Below are 13,216 nucleotides of genomic sequence, written 5' to 3' on the forward strand. Positions count from 1 at the left end.
CAGACGCTACATCTCCAGTACCTACTTTCACATCCCATTTTTGTCTTAAGATAAAAATGTATTAATTTAGTTCTACAAAATGTATTCATTTAGTTACCAACTTCCATCCATCCCATTCGTAGTAACTAGGAAGTCCCATCTATGAGAATATGCTGCCAGCTTGTCCTGAGATAAAGCAGTTACCTGTAACAGGTGTGTTATTCAGGGACAGCAGTAGGTATTCTCACAACTCTCCTACCTCCCCTAGTTGGCTTCTTAGTTTGTTTGCTAAACTGATGGTCCTGCGAGCCGATGTTGTGTGGGAAGATACTCGCACATGCTTAATACAGGCAGTTTCGAAACTTCTAAAGAAGTTAAAGCGGACCTTAGGAAATTAGAAGACTGGGTGTCCAAATGCCAGATGAAATTTAATGTGGACAAATGCAAAGTGATGTACATTGGAAAGAATAACCTGAATCAGTTACCAGATGCTAGGGTCTACCTTGGGGATTAGCACCCAATAAAAAGATCTGGGTGGGTATCATCGTAGATAATACGATGAAACCTTCTGTCCAAACAGGATGCTAGGAATTATTAAAAAAGGAATGGTTAACAAGACTAAGAATATTATAATGCCTCTGTATCGTTCCATGGTGCAACCTCATCTGGAGTATTGCGTTCAATTCTGGTCCCCTGATCTCAAGAAAGATATAGTGGCACTAGAAAAGGTTCAAAGAAGAGCGACCAAGATGATAAAGGGGATGGAACTCCTCTCGTATGAGGAAAGACTGAAAAGGTTAGGGCTCTTCAGCTTGGAAAAGAGACGACTGAGAGGAGATATGATTGAAGTTTACAAAATTCTGAGTGGAATAGAACGGGTACAAGTGAATTGGGGTTTTTTTTTCCATTCCATCAAAAATGACAAAGACTAGGGGACACTATGAAGTTATAGGGAACTACTTTTAAAACCAATAGGAGGAAATATTTTTTCACTTCAAGAATAGTTAAGTTCTGGAACGTATTGCCAGAGGTTGTGGTTAGAGCGGATATTGTAGCTGGTTTTTATGAAAGGTCTGGACAATTTCCTGGAGGAAAAGCCCATAGTCTGTTATTGAGAGAGACATGGGGGAAGCCACTGCTTGCCCTGTATCGGTACCATGGAATATTGCTACTCCTTGGGTTTTGGCCAGGTACTAGTGACCTGGATTGGCCACCGTGAGAACAGGCTACTGGGCTTGATGGATCATTGGTCTGACTCAGTAAGGCTATTCTTTTGTACTCGGCTCCCTGAGAATATCTGCCAGCTGTCCCTGGATAACAGTTATAGGTAAGTAACTGTGCTTTATCCTATGACACTTCAACAGTATCTCTTGCAGTCAAAAAGTAAGACATTGACACATATATAAGAAATACTATGCAGATCGGGATGGTACAAACAAATTTGAAAAGGGAGGACTTTTCTTGAAACAGCCAGAGGGCGAAACATGTCGAATGACAGGTCCTTTCCCGATGATACTAACAGAAAAGATTGATTTGAGATAAGTTAACTAAATTATTTCAAGTTTTAAACTTATTAAGAAATAACGGATTAAGTTATAAATATAGCACGGAGCACTTTATTTATAAAAAAAGACATAAAAAAAGTATAATGGGGCTGGTGAGGATGCCATATCCAAAAGTTTGATAGGTGACCATAGAAATGTCTGGCACCTAATGGCAAGTCTGAGGCCCTAAAAAAGAATTTACACAAGAAGTAAAAAGGAGATAGAGGACATTGAAAAATTGTGGTTATCCTATGACAAGCAGGTAGCATATTCCCACATGTGGGTGATGTCATCCACGGAGCCCGGTACAGACAGTGTCAAAAGTGCATTGCCACTAAGTTTTTAGAAACTTCATGACTGCCTGCACTGTGCATGCTCTAGTGCCTTCCCACCTGACGTTGGCTCATGGTACCTCAGTTCTTCATTTTCCATGGAGCGAAGAAGTGCTATTATTTTGGACTCTGTCCAAAATTGCATTCCTATTAACGTTTCTCTTTTTAGCCTTTTGGCTTTACTTCTTTATTTCTTATAATGTTCTTCAGTCTGTAAAAAAAAAAAAAAAAAAATAAATAAATATTTTTTTGTATCTTAGTTGGGCCTTTTGGCCCTCTTTTTTTCCACTTCGGTTTTTAGTCTCAGTATTACCATTTATTCCATCCAGGTCTAAACCATTCTTTCAATATATTAAGGGGAAACAACCCACGAAGGAAGCGGTGGGACCGTTGGATGATCATGGAATAAAGGAAGCGCTAAAGGAGGACAAGCAATCGCCAACAAACTGAACACATTTTTTGCGTCTAAATATTTACTGAAGAAGATTTACACAGCATACCGGAACCCATCAGGCTATATGCTGGAAACGAAGATGGGAAGCTGACAGGATTGACGGTCAGTCTAGAGGAGGTGTGTAGGCAGATTGATAGGCTTAAGAGTGATAAATCCCCGGGACTGGATGGCATCCATTTGAGGGTCATTAAGGAACTGAAAGGGACCATAGCTGAACTGCTTCAACTATTTAAACTAATCTGTCCATTAAATCGGGAAAGATTCCAGAAGACTGGAAGGTGGCGAATGTTACGCCGATCTTCAAGAAAGGTTCGAGGGGACATCGGGAAACTACAGACAGGTGAGTCTGACCTCGGTACCGGGAAAGATAGAGTCGCTGCTAAAGGACCGCATCATTGATCACATTGACGGACACAGGCTGATGAGGACCAGTCAGCACGATCTTAGCAAAGGATCGTGCTGACGAACTTGCTGCACTTCTTTGAGGGAGTAAACAGATGGATAGCCAAGGGTGACCCGATCGACATTGTATTTCTGGATTTTCAGAAGGCGTTTGACAAGGTTCCACATGAACAAGTACTTCGGAAAATTGTGAGCCATGGAATCGAGGGTGAAATGCTCACATGGATTAAAAACTGGCTGGAGCACAGGAAACAAAGTGGGGCAAATGGACAATTCTCAGACTGGAAGAGCATCGCCAGTGGGGTGCCATAGGGCTTGGTGCTTGGACCCGTGCTCTTCAACATCTTTATAAATGATCTGGACATTAATACAACGAGTGAGGTGATTAAATTTGCAGACGATATGAAGTTATTCAGAGTAGTGAAGACATGTGGAGATTTCGAAGATCTGCAACGTGACATAATCAAGCTCGAGGAATGGGCATTAACATGGCAGATGAGGTTCAACGTTGATAAATGTAAAGTGATGCATGTAGGCAACAAAATTGCACGCATACAGGATGTCCGGGGTGGTACTTGGAGAGACATCCTAGGAAAGAGACTTGGGAGTACTGATTGACAAGTCAATGAAGCCATCTGCATAATGTGCGGCGGCAGCAAAAAGGGCGAACAGAATGCTAGGAATGATTAAGAAGGGGATCATGAACAGATTGGAGAAGGTTATCATGCTGCTGTACCAGGCCATGGTGCACCCTCACCTGGAATACTGCATCCAGCACTGGTTGCCGTATATGAAGAAGGACACGGTACTACTCAAAAGGGTCCAGAGAAGAACGACTAAGATGGTTAAAGGGCTGGAGGAGTTGCCATACAGCGAAAGATTAGAGAAACTGGGCCTCTTCTCCCTCACACAGAGGAGATTGAGAGGGGATATGATCGAAACATTCGAGGTACTGAAGGAGATAGACTTAGTAGATAAGAACAGGTTGTTCACCCTCTCCAAGGTAGGGAGAACGAGAGGACACACTCTAAAGTTGGAAGGGGATAGATTCCGTACGAACATAAGGAAGTTCTTCTTCACCCAGAGAGTGGTAGAAAACTGGAATGCTCTTCCGGAGTCTGTCATAGGGGAAAACACCCTCCAGGGATTCAAGACAAAGTTAGACAAGTTCCTGCTGAACCAGGTAGGGCTGATCTCAGTTAGAGCTCTGGTCTTTAACCAGAGGGCCGCCGTGTGACTGCTGGGCACGATGGACCACAAGTCTGACCCAGCAGTGGCAATTCTTATGTTCAAGCGGTTTCAAAAAGCGCCATTGCTGCCAGCGTCCTATTTCTATCACTGACCCGCACAGTTTGTGTTTACAGTGTTTGGGGGTCTGAGCATCGAGTAGGCACTTGTACGTGTTCTACACTGCAGAAATGCTTGTTAAAGGCTCGATGTATCCAACAGGAAAAGTTGTTTGGCTCGACTGTGGACTCCAGTGATAAATTTGAGCCATCAGTACCGGCATCAACGTTGGATGCTGTTCCTCCATCGGGCAAACCTGCTAAGAAGCAATTTTCTTCCCAACATGCGTCGCAGGCCTCTACATCATCGAGTCCCTCCAAGCAGGCCAAGAGTCAATGCTATTGATCTCCTTCAGTGCAGCAGTGTCTCCTACGGGAGGTGCATCCTCATTGAGGTCTCCCATCACTTGACACCCTGTAGCACCGATGGTACAAGCTCTTGAGCCAAGGGTACTGGTGCAAGTCTTCAGAGAACAACTCGAGGAGTTCTTCCAGAGGGAGCTTGGTAACTTACTTTTAGTTGCATTCGGCATCAGTGCTTACATCGACTCCCTTAGTACTGGCCCAGCCTGAGCTGAGACCACATGATACCAGTACAAGGACTGCATTGCAGCATCGACGAACATTGACATCATTGCACTGTGCCGACTCCCCATTGCATCAACATCGCTCATCATTGGATCGGTACCAATATCGTCAAAGAAGCTGTTCTTGATGCTCTTATATTAATCAAATTCCTCATCTTAGAAAATCTTCATCCTATAAAGAATCTCCTGGGGTACAATATGTCGATTCTGACCTATCTCAACACAATACTGATATGGAGTATGAACCTACATTATCTGCTCAAGAATCTTATGGGGCATCCTTTCATTTCCATGTCTTCCTCCCAGAAAAAAATCTCCTCCATAGCAGGTGCCACAAAGTCCCTCCTTGAGGGCCGCAATCCAGTCGGGTTTTCAGGATTTCTCCAATGAATATGCATGAGATCTATGTGCATGCACTGCTTTCAATGCATATTCATTGGGGAAATCCTGAAAACTCAACTGGATTATGGCCCTCAAGGAGGGACTTTGAGATCCCTGCTCCATAGGGACTCTTTTACCAAGTAATCAGGCAATTGGGGAAAGCTCTGCCTGTCAAATTGGAGTCAGATACTGAGCCCAGAGCAGAACTCATTGATGCCTTAGATTACTATGAGCCTCCTAAAGAGCTTCATAAATTGTTTGTGCGCGATACATAAAGATTCACTATTTAAGAACTTGGAAATCCCTCTCTGTTACTATAGCTCCTAGAAAGATTTGATTTGATAAGTCAATCTTGTCCTGGATTTGATAAATTGCAATTATCACATCAATCATTACTCATTGAATCAACTCATCTCTTTAAAAAATCTTCCAGCTCCAGGGTCTCTGACACTGCACCACCAGGACTTGAGGGTCATACTATGGATAAGTTTGGATGTTGTCTTTTCCGGAACTCTGTTAGCTAGCCGAGTTCTCAATTACAACTTCTACATGGTGGTTGTGGGTTTTTTTGGGGTTTTTTTTAACCCTAAACAGCTCATAAAGAACTTGGCTGGTTTTGACTGACTACCTACCAGAATTTCAACAGACTACTCAGTCTACTTCAAATGTGAAAGTTTATGGGAAGAACAGCCTAATGCTTTATTTTATTTTTTGCCTATAAACTTTATTTAAGGTTTCACTATAGGTTTTTTCCCCCATACATTCTTATTCTGTCTAGACCATGTTTCCCAACCCTGTCCTGGGGGACCACCAGCAAGTCAGGTTTTGGGGATAACCCTAATGAATATGCATGAGAGAGATTTGCATATAATGGAGGTGAAAAGCATGCAAATTTGCTTCATGCATATTCATTAGGGCTATCCTGAAAACCTGACTGGCTGGTGGTCCTCCAGGATAGGGTTGGGAACCACTGGTCTAGACCAGTGTTCTTCAACCACCGGTCCATGGACCAGTGCCGGTCCACAGAAATTTCCTACCAGTCCACAGGGCCAGCACGTGCATCAGGCCCAAAACAATGTTCTTCAACTGCCAGTCCACGGTGCGATCAATGTGGCATTATCTTCGAGCCAGCTCCCTCTTCCTTACTGATTCAGTGCACAAAGCCACGGGCAGTGGCTCCTATGGGCATCCTGCGCCTGAACCGGAAGCCTTCTCTCTGACATTGCAATGTCAGAGGGAAGGCTTCCAGATGAGGCACGGGATGTGCAAGGTGCAATTAGTACTATTATGGGGGCGGGTCTGGGGTGAAGATTGGGTAGAGATGGGCGGGGTCTGGCCCACGACTTAGCCCCGTGTTCTTAAACTGCCGGATCATGGACCGATGCCGGTCCACAGAATAATTATTTTATTTCTGCCGGTCCATAGGTGTAAAAAGGTTGAAAAACACTGGTCTAGACTATATGATGTGCTGCTGAAGAGTTTAGAGCAGTGGTTCTCAAACCTGTCCTGGGGGACCCCCAGCCAGTCAGGTTTTCAAGATATCCCTAATGAATATGCATGAGAGAGATTTGCATACCTGTCACTTCCATTATATGCAAATCTCTCTCATGCATATTCATTAGGGATATCTTGAAAACCTGACTGGCTGGGGGGTCCCCCAGGACAGGTTTGGGAACCACTGGTTTAGAGCAACATTTAACTAGATTCTCTAACTATAATTAATGGAAGTTAAAGTAAAAGCTGGGAGTGCCATTTAGCTTTATTCAGAATGTTCTAGAAGAAGGGAGCTGCCCCTTTTAATGAAAGGGTTGGATGATTGAGCTTACAGGCTGCTGGAATTCTGTGGTATGATCTTTTCCGCTCTTGGAAATCTGTATCTGACACAGCCTAAGAAAAGAAACCTAAAACCCTAGTGTTCTGCAATCTAGAAAGTTCAGTGATTTGGGGAATTTTTTTTTTATGTGTGAAAGCATGTTGTAACTTTATGCAGCATGGTCCAATGCTTTTCTATGTGCTGATGCAGTGTGCATAGAAGGCCAACTGTTTATGCGCCTTGGCAGCATTGTTTTGTGGTTTTTTTTTTGTCTGCCAGCAGTAACGGAAAAGTGTGTTGGGTTGGGGGTGAGGAGGATGTGTAAAATGAGAAGTGGGAGGTATAGATGTTTTCTCCCTGTGAGTCATAGTTGAAGGAATTGGCTTGTTAATGTAGTCATGCATATGCTGTGTAAAAAGTATTTTTGCGCTAATGAGTGAGGGGCTGATGCAGAAACTAGCATGGGTAAAAGTGTGTTACCAAGATGTCTGTACACAGATTTATGGCTGCACAGTGCAGAGAAGTGTTTATTAACCCAGAAGATAATGCTGCAAGAATCTGTGTGTAGAAGAACATTGGCACATAGCATATTAAAATGAATGATACTGAAGCTATTAGCTAATAGGCCTGGTGCAGAGAAGTACTCCTAAGACTTTTAAGGCATGCACAATGTTAAAACTCCAGATCTGAGGAGGCATAGAAGGATTAGTTTATTCTTTTGCAGTAGGATCTGAGAGATTTTAATATCAGTTTTTTTCTTTTGGATGTGAACATAACAGCAGCCACAACTTTTAAGACAGTACAGGATGTGATAGTTCTGTGCACAGGTCCAACCAGGAATTTTTTTTTTCTGTGCATGTACTGGAATGTTCTACACATAAATCAGCATTGCAAACATTTTTATGTGCAAGAAATTTGATTACAGTATAGTGATATTTATCCATAGAATAACATTCTAGCACATTTTATTGGGACATGGAAACAGTACAAGCTGCCTCTGTGTAGGACCTTGTGCTCGTGCATCTATAGGCTTACTCGCACATGTTCTGCATGTGTTAAATATGCATATTGGGTTTGCTTACTGTTGCAGTAAGCTTTCATGTTACCTTCGCTTTAGTAGTTGTGCATTTAATTGCACATTAAAGCCATGTGCTGATGGCTCAGAGTCTAAAAAAAACAAACTGGTCAGAATGAGACAGGTTGTTTGTTTTTAACAGAGGAAGCTCATTAGCTCTGCGTACAAGTATATAGAATGACAGTAATTTATATTATTTTTCTGTCCATTTGATACTCTTAAAAAGTTCAGAAACATTTTTGTTCATTGCCTACATATCTGTATTCATGATTGGTGGTGTTAGTATTCTGGCGTAGAAAATGGAGTGGTTTTTTTTTGGGGGGGGTATTGCTATCAGTTAAATATTTTAAATAGTTGGCAATCCCTTAGTCATGCTTTTTTGTGGTTCACCCCCCCCCCCTTTATTTTCACCTCAATGTGGTTTCTTTATATTGCAGTATTCCTGAATTCTTGTTACTGCTGTAAATTTCAGCTTTCCACAAGTAACAAATTTTTCAGAAATAAGGGTTTATTTTACATTTTCATGTAAGCTGTGTTAACGTACCTTAGATATGTCATAATTTTTTGGTTAACAAAATGTAGGATTTATGCAGAACGGTGCTCACACTCTCAGGCAGTTAGCATTCACATTTCAAGGCTTTATTTAACATGATTGAAGATTAAGTGATGCCTTTGCTGGAAAGAAATGATGCTCCCGGCTATGTAGGTCATTATTTGTTGACATTGTGCAAGTATAACAGATAAAAATACTAGTTTTAAGGTAACTTTTTTAAAAAGTGGGATGCTTTATGAAACAATTTATAAATGAGACATTAGCGATGCTAAATAGAAGAAGTGAGAAATAGTGAATTTGTATATCCAACTATTTTATGGGGTAAGATTGTCAGCAGTAGCTGCTTGTTGAATGAGATAACTTGTTGAACTGCTGTGTGGCTTGATCACTGAGTAGTGAATTCTAGTGTGATGTGGCATATTGAATAATCTGCACTAGGGTGGTCTTTATTTTTGCTACTGTAAATTTCTGATAGAATGTATATTGAGGTGGCATTGAGTCTTATTTTACTGATATAGAATACTTCTTTTGGTTCTTCATCTGCTAAATAAGATCATTTAAATTGCATGAAGATGGATAAGAGAACCCTAATAGACCATTCCTTAAACATTTTCTTGTGCAGTTTTAATTAAACCAACTGCATTGAGGTGACTGAGTTGTAAATGTTTTGCTTTTAGTAGCGATTGGATAGATGTAGGCGGCTTATAAGCTTAGAAAGTAAATTTTATATCCTTGTAGTAGGAGATGTCATAAAATGGGAGCCTTTGTATGTAAATTTTCACTGGCTCCAGTTAGCTGGAACTGCAGTCTGTGGCGTTTCTGGCAGTTAACGTGTCCTGGATTTTCTGCTGCTTAGAATACTGTATACAAGGAATCTGTTCTCCGTACTGTGAAAAAAACTGCTGGATAAAGCATGATACATACCAACTCTCCTACAGGGGTTAGACAGATACTGCAACCAACGCGGGAGTAACAGCTTACTGCTTTTTATTTGGTGACTGATGCTGTGCTGTAATAGATTTTATGCCCATTGCTACTACTATGCATGGTATGTGGGAGGTATTTCACTGCACACAATTCCTGCAGTACTAATAGTTAGCACAGAGAGCAGCACACAGAGTTTGGATTCTAGGCATTTGTCAGTAGCAGTCATTTGGAGGCTGGTGTGCGTGTTTTCTTAGGAGTCGTATTGTGCTACTCTATACACTTTTTCTGTGGCTAGTGGCAACAAAGATGGACTGATTACTGAGAGAACACAATAGATCTGACTCTGGTCAACTTGGATCTTATGTTATTTAAAGACAGAATATTGAGTCTCAAGATGGCTGACCCAAAAAGTGCTAGTTTCTGATGTTTATGCAAATGAGTCAAGTGCCTGTGGTGTACACAAAGAAGGAAGTTAATTTTACGCATGTCAAGCACATGTCAGGTAAGAGAACAAATTAATTTTTATTTGCTTATGTATGAGGCCTATTACTGTTCGGTATAGTGTGTGGTGGCTTTTTTTTTTTTTGGCAGAACCCTGCAGATTTAGTAATGTGGTTTTTTAAAAAAAAAATGTGAAAAGTGCTACTCAAATCTAGTATGCACTTGCAGTATGTCTCTTATATGGATTTATTTTTGGAGCACTAAAACTAGTTGGCAGATGGATTCTAAAGTATCATTGGTGAGTAGAATAAATTTGATGATAGTTAAGACTAAATGAATCATGACTTACTTTTGTTTTCTTTTTCATATGCATAATTAATTTAGTGGTCCTTTTACTAAGCTGTGCTAAAAAAGTTGCCTTACAGGATCTTTCCCACATTAATGCAACTGGAAAATGGCTGATATATATATATTTTTTCCGTTTTCGAACAAAATGACCACGTGCTAATTTTGCCAATAGCACGTGGCCATTAAAAATGATTAACACACAAGTCCTTACTACTGCTTATTTTGTAGGCAGTAAAGGCTCATGTGCTTGTCATGTGCTAATCAGCATGTAGAAAGGCAGACATGCTAGCTGATTAGTACAGAAATGTTCTCTCTGTCCTGTCTCCCCCTCCCCCCCAACATGCCTCTAGGTGAAATTTTTTTTTTTTTTTTTTAAATAATATACAATTTGCATACATATATTGCAAAATTACTGCAGATACTTCAGTGCTTCACATGGTAAGCCCTTTTCAGCTCCAGTAGCACATACTATCCGAGTCTAACTGGCACATTCTTCTCCAAAACATTTTTGAATATGTTACTTTGTATGGTTGGAAACTTTGTAATTAATTTAAGTGCAATTTATATATTTATAGAGAGAGGATATTTTTGTTAAATGTTTTATCCATCCACTTATACACAAATAATGGCAATGTTTATAGCTGGCATAAGTATGAAAATATGTTTTATATGTTATGTAGAGTATTGTGCATGATAGGTACAGGGTTCACCAAATTTTTGTATCAAAGGGTTTATTTCCAAAATCCTCTGTCTATTGCTTGTCCACTTTGGGCTCAGGCCTGCCCAAAATTGAGTGTTTGACTAGGTCTCCTGCTCATCATGTCAAATACTGGATATCATCTACTGTATTCCTTGTCATCATCATCAGATGAATCCAGAGACAAGTGGGTTATGACCATCCACTAGCAGGCAGAGATAGAGAACACCAAGCTGAGTTCTGTCATATCTAGGATGGCATGCTCACTGGTAAGCATTCTCAATCTCCAGTTGGCAGATGGATGGGCCTGTCCCATGCTCCTGGTTTACTTGTTAATTCGGTGAGCTGGGGGGTTTAGGATTCATGGCACCTAACCTGGGGTACACCTGGTGGTGCCAGGTCAATTCCCAAAACCCAGCCCCACTCGGAATCCCTCATGGCTGGCTAGCTCCCTTTTTCCCTCCCTTCCTCCTCACAAAAAAAGGCAACAAGGGAAGTAAAAAAGAAAAAGGACATTGAAAACACTAGGGGAGCCAGTACTTTTACCCAAGACAGCATGTCTATCTTCCTTCTGGGAATCTGAGGGACTCATTCCGATTGCAGCCAAGTATATATGAATACAGTGAACCTTCGATTATCTGGACCTCGTTTATCCGTACTTCGGCTTTAACGGACATAAGAGAACAGCCTAAAATGAGGAGGAATGAGAGAAATAGAAAGGAGGGAAGAGAGGGACAAAAGGAGTAAAACAGGTTGAGTCTGCAAAGGCCAATTGAATATCTGAGACTCGGCGAAAAGGCAGACAAGCCAGATTTTAACTGCAATTTTGAATTTTGAACGAGAGAATTGATCACCTGAAAAAGTGTATGCAGACGGGTATAGCCAAGCCCTGTGCCTTGCTTCTTCATCCTATCGTCTCCATCAGCGCCCAGGAGAAGGAAGAAAGGTGTGCACTAAGGCTCCCTGAAATGATGTTCCTGTGCTGTTCTATCTCGTTCCTTCTCCCACAGTCTTAAACCTTACATATTAGTTTCAGCAGCTTAGGCGTACCAGAGCAGCACCCTTAAAAGTTTGATTTGTGACCTCAGAGCAAGCTAACCTTCACTCTTTGTGCCTGCCCCTTGGAACCTGAGAGCTGTAATATGATTGGCTGTGTTGCTCTGTCTCTTCCTTTTCTACGTCTAGAGTGAGGAGGTTGCAGTCAAGATGGTGAGTGCTGTATTTAATAACTTTATTGCAATCTGTTTTCATCCACTGTTTTTCTATGTGATGGGCAGCTACTTGGTACACATTTGGATTGTCCGGACAATCACATTTAACAGACACCCCTCTTGCCGCCCCTCCCCCCCCCCCGAGCAGTCTGTTAAATCGAGGGTTTACTGTATATACATTATCTCTTACCTATCTCTGACGGATCTCCCCGTGGCCGTAGTTTCCTGTGGGCCACCTTTTATCCTGCTGTTTTGTTGTCTGCTGTGGCTGCAAGCTGGGTATTTTTAAAAAATCTCACAAGCTACGCAGTGGTTGGCCTCTTGTTTTTTTGTGGGAGGATTTGGAATTGCTGATGTTTATGATAGCTTGTGCCCAGCTGCCCTATAGCCTTCCCAGAAGCTCTTTGGTTGCTGCAGCACTGGCCTTTTGCTGGAGAATTGTTATGGGATCCAGAGACTGGGCTGACTTGCAGTTGTAAGAGTAGAGTTTGAGTGTGAAGCCGGCAGCACGGACAGTCAGCTGTTTGGCAGCTCTTCTTCCCCTTAACATATTTGGCAGCTCCTGACAGTCTGGTACTGGGTTTTACTTAACTCTCCATCCGGAGCGGTGATCCAGGCTCTGGCCAGGTCTGGATTATGCTTCTGATTCCTTTTACTTTGGGGAAGACAGGGTCTGGTTCTTCATTTTCCCTCCAGCAGCATGTTTTGGTGTGGGAGCTCCCTTTTGGGGCTGCTTCTGTTTTACTGTGGCTTTTTTGAGCATTTGCTTCTGGTTCTCTTTGTAGTTTTGTTTCATTTGGCTGCCTTGAGAGCGGTTGCAATCAGTATTGGGCTAACAAACCCATTATGTGTGTTCATACAAGGGTCTTATTATGTGGGGGAGGAGAATATAGAATTATCCGTTCTATTATTTTATTATAACATGCCATTCTGAGGGAAAATTCACAAGTGCTTGATGTGTTGCTCTACTTGTTCTTCAGCAGCATCTTCTAAGGGCCCTTCTCTTGGGACATACTTGATCTCTGTCCTTGTGCTGGAGCCTTTGCTTCTCATTTCCAGTTTGTTGAAGAGCCTTCTATGAGGAACCGTGCCAAAGGTTTTGCTGAAATCTAAGTAAATTATATCTATCATATGCCCTTGATCCAATTCTCTAAGTCACCCAATTAAAAAATTCAATCAGATTCAT

The 13,216-nt window shown here is 41.7% G+C and overlaps 1 protein-coding gene across 3 annotated transcripts in view; it reads left to right on the forward strand.

The window, feature by feature from the left end:
* ATF7IP (activating transcription factor 7 interacting protein) overlaps nucleotides 1-13,216 on the forward strand; it is a 353,654-nt gene that overhangs the window by 64,123 nt on the left and 276,315 nt on the right. Inside the window, exon 1 of one of the 3 annotated variants that reach the window (XM_033935229.1) lies at nucleotides 9,652-9,835. The exons of the other annotated variants lie outside the window; for them this stretch is intronic. The gene's annotated coding sequence lies outside the window, so the exon portion shown is untranslated. Of the gene's footprint in view, nucleotides 1-9,651; nucleotides 9,836-13,216 lie in introns of those variants that run through there. 3 annotated transcript variants of the gene reach the window in all.

The sequence above is a fragment of the Geotrypetes seraphini genome, chromosome 2, assembly GCF_902459505.1.
Source record: "Geotrypetes seraphini chromosome 2, aGeoSer1.1, whole genome shotgun sequence".
Taxonomy (NCBI): Eukaryota; Metazoa; Chordata; class Amphibia; order Gymnophiona; family Dermophiidae; genus Geotrypetes; species Geotrypetes seraphini.